This window comes from Cryptomeria japonica, chromosome 10 (assembly GCF_030272615.1).
Source record: "Cryptomeria japonica chromosome 10, Sugi_1.0, whole genome shotgun sequence".
NCBI classification, from domain to species: Eukaryota; Viridiplantae; Streptophyta; class Pinopsida; order Cupressales; family Cupressaceae; genus Cryptomeria; species Cryptomeria japonica.
Window position 1 is genome coordinate 490,028,184 of NC_081414.1, and position 10,528 is coordinate 490,038,711.

Sequence of the window (10,528 nt, forward strand, 5' to 3'; positions counted from 1 at the left end):
GTTGTAAGAGAAGTCTAGAGAGACTAGGAGAGGTGCTCATGAGGGAGAGACGATCTAAAAGCATGTAGGGAGATAAAACATCAACATAAAGGTTCACTTCTGGAGTTTTTAAGCTTCAAAATAACCCCTAGAGTAATCAGCAGTGTGAAACCACCGGTTTCATTTGTCAGAAATTATTCAAAAAATCCACTCACGGTATAAAATATTACCATTCAATACACTCACAAAACACATATACTAGATCTGTTGCTTAATGTCCAGCAGTCTGATACAAAAGACTGTATAGGACTGTTTTGAAGAAACACATATACTAGACCTGTAGCTTAATGTCCAGCTGAAAATTAATCACAATGAATTAATTATGAATTGTCTGATACAAATGACTGTATAGGCCTGACTGTTTTGAAGAATTTACTTCCCCAAAAATACAATTATCATTCATGCTGGGCGCTGTACTAAACTGAAGGTCAAGCCTTTTAAAATAGTAGTTAAAAATTAAAAAAGGACAGCATCAAAGACAGTAATAAAACATCCAAAAAATCCTAAACTAAAAAATATTCTGCACTTGAAAATAGTGACTATCTATTCCTAAAAAGAGTGACGCACTTATAAATATAAAAGCCTAAAAACCAAAAAATTGTCTTTTAACTCATTGATCAAAAACTGACTAAAATCTTTTAATTTACACTCTTGTAAATAGCTGAAAAATGGCGCTCCATAAACTGGATAAATTCTTCTAAAAATGGTTCTTTGAGTGCTGTGCCAAATCTGGAACTGAGTCTTCTATTTTTGGCTCTGTGAACTTATCATTAGCAGCATTTGACACTAGATTTTTCTACATCACCAGGGGGTGGTTTCAAAAATGCTGGTTTCGTAAGGGGCAGTTTCAAAACCGCTGGTCTAATCAATGGGGCAGTTTTGTCCTGACTCAATGTGTGAGAAGATGAAAAATGCAGTTGGACTACGTCTCTTCATTTTTGGGCAAGGAGATCTTTTAGGGACCTCCAGCACCTATTAAGACATGGAGAGGGCAAGTTATATTAGAGGAGACAAATCTGAGTGTTGAAGCAATTAGAGTAGGAGGAATTCCAGCTGAAAAGTGATGTTGCAGATTTGATAGTATGTAATGTCCCCTTATTTTGTAACTTATGAAATAGGGACATTTATTGCAAAGAACAATTGCAAGAGACTTCTTTTCTTCAAGTCTCGAATATCACTATGAATTACAATATATGATAATATTATTTCAAGAAGAATACATATCCTAGATTACTTTGTAGGATAGTTGTTCTTATTATATGACTATATCGATATCACTACTATCTCTGATCAGGCAATTAGATATATGCTAGATGAATTGATCATATATATTTGCACTTAGTGCACTAAGAGGATCTCTGCTGTATCTGATATAACTGATTTGAGTATGCCAGATGATCTTTATAGCTTTCACTGATTTGACAATGGGAGATATGCTATAATATTGTTTTAGAATCATTTATAGCGATTGAATTGCTGTCTCTAATACAATCTTTCAATTCATGTAATCGATTTCCACTTATTGCTTATAGCAATACTTGCAGTGTCTGATATGTTGATATGCCTGCGCAATTCTTTAATAAGCTGCCATGTCTGATATAATTCCTTAATCCTTGCAACAAGGGTGCTGTCTCTGATCTTACGTATATATGCAACTGGTTAATGTGCCAAATGGCAGATGCTCAATCGAGCAGATCCAAGAATGGATAAATAAGAAATAAAAGGTTCCAATGATGATCTTTGAATTAATGTTTCAATCTCTCTTTTATACCTTCATCCTCCTTAGAGATATCTCTCTTCAAATAGACACACCCGTTCATAAGACATGCCTCTTTTCCTTAATTACATCCCATTGGAGAGTAATCATTAGTTATAACAAATCGTAGCCTTTGGTAAATAATCTATATTGCACCTTCCCATTGTATGCTCATTGTTGGCAATAAGATAGTCGCTGTTTAACTAATCTTAATGAGTGGCGATCGGTATTTATGACTAATCACTCCCTTACTAACAATAGATGATTATTAACTTTGCTGGGTCATCAACATCTTTATAGCAGTTAACAGGTCCGCTGGACATTGCACCATATTGAATTTCTTCATATATGATTTGCTGTCCTTATGTTGCCTTCCCATTACTGGCTGTTATTCCATGATGAGGATTGCATGATTCTAGATCAAGTTCTCTCATATCACAGCAATAATACTTAACTTGGGATGATCGATCTACTGCTGATTGTATATCGATAGTATATCTTCCATTAGATCCAAGATGCAATGATAGTTGTCTTAATAGTAATCAGATGTATGTGATTGAAGGTGAATCGTCTACATTATCTCGCTATAATAATCTTTATGTAATCATCAATCATCTTCTGTCTTGCATACTCATCGATATGGTTCTGCTGATGTTGATTCTATACTTACCGAGGTATAATGATCATTTATGTCCTCTCTACATAAGCTTGATTATCTTAGTCCAATCCTTCTTCCATGAAGGTGGTCTTCTCACTTGGTATAAGAGAAGTATGATGAAATGAACATGTTACTTCTTATCTTTGTTTGAGATGAAGACATCATTTACCTTGGATTCTGACATATCCTTATATCTCATAATGTTACTAAGGGAAAATCATCTTATTTATAAGACTTGATTTTCCGGATAACTCTTTTTTTTTTTCAAAACTATGCCTGGTAAACTTTTTAATGTGACTGGTGATGCTGGCACGACACACCCTTTGACTCCAGGTGAAATGCTTTTGACCTGGAGCGATGATCCGGTGAGGCCACAAATGGGGGACCTCATCCCCACACTTCACTTGATCAAACCCGTGAGCTCAATGGCCCAGCGAAAGCACAAGGCATGTGAGCTCAATTGCCCAACAGGGATTTGAACCTTGGTGGCCACCTCATCAACGAAGTGTTTTAACCGTGAAACTACATGTCCGAAGACAAAATTAAGATTTTCTGGATACTCTAACTATCTACTTGCTATGCACATTTTCCTCTAATTATCTTCTAACTATTTGTTGGTGCTCAAGGCCTGCCACTTCTTGACCACATCAGTATGTTATTTTTATTATGATATTAGTGCAAAGATGGATACATCACATTGTAAGAAGGCAACTAAAATTTCTATTGCTATCTTTGTACTTATTTGTTACAAGCAATAACAATGCTTGTAACAAACCCAGGTAGATGAACAATGGCAGTCATCAACTCGTTGGTCCCATCCCCAGGTTGTCCAAGATGAAAATCTTGTTTTAAATTGCATAAATTTTCACATTCAATTCTTTATTATTCAGTTCCAAACAACATTTCAAACCTAATTAGCTATTATTTTAAAGATTCAAGTAAAACAGTAATATAAGTGCATGGTTTGTACATCTCTTACCATACATTAGAGAAATTATGGGTCACATTTTAGGAGGAAACAATAGGAGAATGGTTTTCTTTCAGCCATGGCATATTTTAGTGTGCTTCCAATTGAGCTTGATTCTTGAGATGGGAGAGGAGTTGTGTTGCAGATCGCTCTAATTTTATTGAGAAATTGGTGGCAGCCGTTTGTAAAAATCTCAAGGTGAATGTGCATTACAAGGAGGGAAGGGAGGATGCCCATAGGATCTTTGAAAATGGGTAGGTTTGGAGATCTCTTTCTAATTTTAATAAGAAATGGGTGGCATCCCTAGGCAAAAGTGTCAAGTTGAAGGTGCATTACATGGAGGGAACGGACAATGCCTTTAGGAGCTTTGAAAACACAGGCTTTGGGTGGTATCATCGAAGCCACCATTCAAGATGGAAGCTAAGGTAGACATACACGCATATTGTGTTTAATCATTTAATGTAATGCTGAAAAGCTCAATAATTGGCTCAAACATTTTGAGATCTACTTAAGTATACATGAAGCAAGAAGGAAAAGATTATTTTCTTTGTGTGCAGATGTCTGGCCTTGCCTTTATATGGTAGGTGAAGTATCTTGATGATTTCCATTTAAACACTAATTCAAAGGTGACAAAATGGAAGCAATTGAATGATAGACTTCAAAGAAGAGCAAGTCATGAAGTGGCATTGCTACTATAAAGAGGAAAGACACTGTTCACGACTTTGCCTTTCTAAAGCAAGTCATTTTCTTTAATATTGCTCCTGATGAATTAGGGGTGTTGATCTATATTCAAGCCTTACTTTGCCATATTTGAAGGTAATTGCAACTTTTTGATGTAAAAATGATTGAAGAGGTAGGCAATAAGGTGCTTTCCATTTAAATTGCCCAGAAGCTACTAAAGATTAAAAAGGGTAAAGGATGGGAATTTGGATGATAAATTTTGAAAGTGGTACCCTGGATTGAGGCTTAAATAGCACTAAAAAAGTTTCATCAATTTAAAGCCAAAGAATTCAGTAGTACACCTGATGTGGATGCCACAATAGCATGCTATAGTGGAGGTTGGAGGAATCCAATCTTTAAGTGGAGAGTAGGAAGCTTTTCAACATCAAGAACCTAGGGAAACACAAGATAAATGCATTATATAGTTCTGGTTCACAAATTATTTTAGTAGCAAGGCATTAATGCATGCTATAGTCTTTGACTGCAGCCATATATGCACTCTCATCTACATCCATGGGGTTGATTGTATAATGTTGCATATAAACAAGTCACTAGGAAGCCCGGAATTAAGTTTGCAATTTCAGCCAAGTTTGTTGATGAGGATGAGTATAATGCAGCTTCACTTGAAATTTCTTATGTTATGTTTCTCAGTCCTTACATGTGGATGAGAGATGCCATCTTAATGAGAAGAAATAACCAGTTACAGTTTTCCAACAATAGGCACACATTCATTATCATTGGTTTAGCTATAAAAGATGAAAAAGGTGACAGTTGTATGTTATCATCAAGTAGGTTCAAGTTCGAAGTAAGGAGAGGAGGAACCTTCAGACTATAGTCAAATGCCTATGTCTTGGTGCTCTACATAACTTAGGTTTTGTGGGACCAAATACCTCCTAAAATGAGTAGGTTGATCTGTAATGCATCATTTATCATCCCATTTGGCATTGTCTAGATTAAATTAAATAATTTTGATTTGTTAAGATTTCAGTTACAAATTTGGGAATAGTGAAGGCCAAAGAAATACATCCATTTTCATAAATGATAAGTTTTTTGTAGACAGCCAAGTGGGGATCTTGATCTGTCTCATAATTAAATGTGTGAGTTTAGCAGGAAATCAGAAAGGATCTGAGAGTGGGAGAGAACTTTGATATTGAGCTATGTACTTTGTGACTTGTAAGCAATTGTTTTAGAGCAATAAAAGGTGTTCAGCTTGAATGATGGAGTATTTCCCAGTTATCATGATCGTGCAGGGTAAATTATCGAGTGTTTGCATGATTCCTTTGAACGCGTATCATTGAAAAGTATTAATTGCTGGGAGTGGCTCTTGATATCCTGCTTAAGAGTTATGTTAGTGGATTGTCCATTTGGATATCCAGGGCAATTATAGAACAGCACCGCTTGGAGTGAGTATAGTTTGCAAATACTCTGAAGCAACTAACATGTATGGTGTAGTTACGTTTGATATCTATTTATATGCTAAATGAATGGGCAAATGTTTTGGATTATCAGGTGAAAATACACAAAACCATGATTCAATTAGCTTTAGTTACTGTTGTAACTCAAATAAGGACAAAAATCTAGTTTTTCCTACGTTGAAAGAACTGAATGAGGCAAAGAAGTTTGAAGTGGCAGTTGTATCCGATCTTTGTGCTGTGGCAGCCAACTTATCTTTTCTTTCCCTTGCATATTTCTGTCTTTAACTGCATTATGATAAATATAGCATTTTTGTAGGGGATGATAGGTTGCAAGTATCAGCCTTATATGCCCAAGTTCCATGAGGGTTTAAACTGCAGTTATACTTGAGTAATTCTTGTGCAAGTAGGAATTATTTCAAAGGTATTCTGACTATGCAGATAGCAAACTGGTCGATCATTCATCCTATTGCTTGTTAAAGATTACCATAAGTTGAATCTTGTGAGGCTTCACAACACCATTCTAGGTGCTGTACTGATCACTATTCATGTTCCATAATGGAATTGGCCTAATTTTCTGAAGTTTTTTTTTCAAGTAAAGGAAAACAGAATGATATTATTAGTTTCAATTTCAAGTTCATATTTTGACCTTATGTAGCTTTGAAAGACCCTCGGTAGTTTAGATTCTATTTTTTAGGAGGGAAATATTTAAGCCACATATATAGTTTTAAATAGCACATGTAATGAAGTTTTGAAGACAAGATAATAGCGACTTGTATATATCAATAGTTTGCTTTCCTTTTGATGCCATAATTTTATTGTATTTTTTTGGCTTGTTTACCTAGTGTTTCGATTTCCTGGTTGATTGTAGGATATGCAGATCTTGGACTTCTGTGTTTCTATTTTTCTGGTATATATTAGTTATTAATGAGGATTATCACATCGTTGAGATATTGATGCAATATGAAGATATGATTCTGTTCTGCGTTAAACTGTATGACAGTAACCAAGGTCCAGAATTATTAATACTGCAATAATAATACCTAAGTATGAACATTTACAATAGTCACATGAATGAAGCTGTAGCTTTGTAGTTAGTTTTCAACTGATTCTGAGGATATATGGTGCCTTTAACGAGTCAAATAACAAAAATATCAAATACTGCACTCGTTCAGTGGATCTTGGCATTTCAGCTGTGATGAGTAAGGAATGAATTTCTTAGAACGTCAAATAAGTTACTTAAGAATGTTGAAATTCATGCTACATAAGTACTAGTCTGATGCAATGGTCTTCTTTTAAAAAATTCATAATCCAAAGGTTTGTATTAGTTGGGTGATACTCTTGAACCTTATGGATTAAAGATTATGCATGCAGAGAATTGGTGGAAGAAACATCATTGTTCTAAAAAGTAGTTTCCTTATTATGGTATTTACTGCTTAGTGTATCTACTTCCTTACACTGTTTGTACTTTGTTTTGCAGCAAGCACTGTAACATTTTTTCCTAAATGATTCATTTGACAGTAGTCCAGAAAAATTTACTATTGGAATGGCATATTTGTGCTACTGAGAATGGTTGCCAAAGGAGAACTTCGGCATGTTTGCAAATAGGAGGAAGCGCTATCATGATGGTTAGTGCTTTAAACTTTCAGAGTCAAACCTTTATGTTTAAGGTACGAATTGATGGGTGCATTTTAACTCCCTGCATTGACCAAAAACAAATGAAGGGGCATTGTGTAAGTATAATTATTTCATTGCATGTTACTGGGTATTTGAAGCTGATTTAGTTGGCTCATTAAATGTTCCAATTTTTGCAAGTTAGGAGTTGCTTTTATTTGTGCAACTCCATGATTAATTTTGTACAAGGCCAATGGCACCTATTTTTTGTTTAGAGCTTGACTAAAATAGTACTCTAGATTGATGATTTCAATGGAGCTTGTTGATACCAAATTCCAGGGGCATTTGAAAGGCAAATTCTAATTAAAATTGACAAAAAAATTGTTTCAAGTATTTACTGGACTGTTGCAGCTTTATATGGCACTGTTTATAATTCATTATTAATTTGATGGCATAGGCGTTTTTGACCTGAGAATTTGAATTTATTTGGGCTTTTACTTAATATGGTTTTAGGCTTTAGCCATCTCAACATTGCCTCTCATGAGTAGTATATATTGTGTAATCAAGGTGCACAGAAGCACCTCTAAGCATTTGTTACTAGGGTGTTGGCCCACTACTTTGGGCATTCCATCTCTAGCTTCTTTCCCAATTAACAAAGCTGTTGGAGCATGTAATACCTCATAAGTCACTCTTATGAGGTAACATATATTGTACAACCAAGGTGCCCACAAGAGCCTCTAAGCATTTGTTACTTGGCTGTTAGCCCACTACTTTGCGCATTTCATCTCTAGCTTCTTTCCCTTAGTTGTCTCATTCAATGTTCCAATTTTTGCAAGTTAGTAGTTTCATTTATTTGTGCAAACTGTACGATTAATTTTGTACAAGGCCAATGGCACCTAGTTTTTGTTTATAGCTTGACTAAAATAGGACTGTAGATTGATGATTTCAATGTTGCTTGTTGATGCCAAATTTAAGGGGCATTTGAAAGGTAAATTCTAATGAAAATTGTCAGAAAGATTGTTTCAAGCATCTACTGGACTGTTGCAACTTTATATGGCACTGTTTATAATTCATGATTAATTTGTTGGTATATATTGTATGACCAAGGTGTTTTTGACCTGAGAATTTGAATTTAAGTGGGCTTTGACCTATATGGTTTTAGCCATCTCAACATGCCTTTCATGAGTAGTGTATGTTGTATAACCAAGGTGCACACAAGCACCTCTAAGCATTTGTTACTAGGGTGTTAGCCCACTTCTTTGAGCATTTCATCTCTCTCTTCTTTCTCCATTAACAAAGCTGTTGGAGCATGTAATACCTCCTCAGAAGTCATGCTTATCTCACGATTCTCACCAAAGGAAAGAGCATGGTTTTGATCTTGTTCTTAGGTGAGTGATATAATTACCAAGGCAGATGAATGAAATTGTTACCCATCTGTTTATGGTGTAACATATAAACTGAATTGGAAAGATCATATTTTGTGTTATGCAGTTCTTGACGAGAGACACATCTTGATTGAGAGCAAGCCCTTTTATGTAGGCTCTAAATCTAATGACCTATCTAACAAAATATTTACAACTCAGTCCTCTGTTCCGAAGACCAGTGGATTCCTTCCCTCTTCCTATAGAATGCTATGGATTGAGAAGAGAACATATTGGTTGATCCTCACTAATTAGCATTTGGTGCTTACTCGTGCATCTTATGATCTTTTCTTTTGCTCCTGGATCTTTGATTGTTTTTATTTCTAGGACATGTGAGTTAGAAGTAGCTTTGTAAGTTTTCCTATGCAGATGTTTCATCAAAGAGACTACATAATCTCTTACCTTTACTACTATGAAAATATATTAGGTAGAACTTTTGTAGCTGCCTATGTGAGGAGTGATGAATAAGTAGGGAAGGCAGGCTTTTAAAAGGCTAAAAATCATGTCTAAATTTTGTGGCACAAACTAATTCGATTTGTTGATAGAACAGAACAAGAGGATGATATAAGAGCACTATCAATTATTATAAACATGCTTTGGCAAAACAATTTAATGCAAATAAATTGCTTGATTGATTCACAACTCTCAAGATCAACATGCAGTGCAACCTTTTGGAATTTCAACTTGGGCAACTAATAAGTGAGTACTCAGGCATATCACTTTTCTGTAGGAAGTGTAATAAAGCCAAGTGATAAGATCTTGAAAAGTTTCGAGTTAGAATGGTTGCTTCAAAGGGCAGTTTTCTATTTAGTTTAGAATGTAGAATCCAATTTCTGAGTGAGTTTTGTAAGCTCTAGCTTTTAATCTCTTCTCTATCTTTCATGCTTTAGAAGAGATCTTTTAGCCAAAATCAGTTAGATGAGAATTTTTTTGCTTGGAAGGTATATGAAATTTATACACGTTGACCACCTTTTTTGGCACGACTTGCAAATCATTTCAGCTAGGTGGAGCAAGTATTAGGTACATTGAGGCCATGAATGAGATTTGGGAGAACAAACTACTGCGGGGTCTCTTTTGTGAAACTGATTAATATTGTAGTAAGATGCTAAGAGTTAAGTACGTGGATGATAGTGTTCCTCTCATTATCATGGTTAATGATTTCTCTTGTGGCACATGTGTTTGATTTGCAAAGACTCAATAGTTTGATTTCGAGAAGTTTTCAACACTTCTTTTACAAAAGGAAATGAAGAACAGTTAGAAGCAACAAGTAATATTATAGAGAGTGCATTTAGTGCATGGATCAAAAGTAGTGGCATACACAATTGAACAACTAGTTCATAAGGCGAATCTTCAAAAGATGCTCTTCATCATAGAGATCCAAGTTGAAGTGTTATGATTTCAAAGGAGCTCATGGTATTGAAATGTTATTGAGGATGCTGAAAATGGATGCTTTTGAGTCAACAACTTGGTACTTTAACTTAGGAGCATATTGATACCATATGTGTCACAAATATTTGGTATGTAAGTTTTGTTGAGGATAAGAGAATTAGTGAATTTGTTTCCTTGGGGGTTGTTTGGCTCACTATGTTAAAGGATGTGAGGATGTTAGGGTGACATTGAACAATGCTATTAATTAAACATTTTAGAAAGTATAATATTCCCCGTGTCATGAACAAAAGCAGCTATCTATTAGTGAGATTCCCAAAAACCCTAGTCTTTGTGTAAAGTTTCAAGAAAACAAATGTATGGCAATTACTCTCCTAATACCAAGGTGATAGTTGTGGGAATTGATGAAAAGGGTTTTTATAAACTTGTTGATTCTAAAATAGTGAAGCCACATGAACTTAGTAAGGGTTGAAGGCACCAATGTACTTTGGCACGAGAGATATGGTCTCTTTATTATCAGTATTTGTTTGTACTTAGTAAGACTAATATGGATGG

General features: G+C 35.2%; 1 protein-coding gene across 1 annotated transcript in view; it reads left to right on the forward strand.

Annotated features, from left to right (window-relative positions):
• LOC131039421 (F-box protein At3g54460) overlaps positions 1 to 7,559 on the forward strand; it is a 65,192-nt gene extending 57,633 nt beyond the window's left edge. The window contains exon 9 of the mRNA XM_057972180.2: positions 7,033 to 7,559. The gene's annotated coding sequence lies outside the window, so the exon portion shown is untranslated. The remainder of the gene's footprint in view (positions 1 to 7,032) is intronic.
• The last annotated feature ends 2,969 nt before the right edge of the window (positions 7,560 to 10,528 follow it).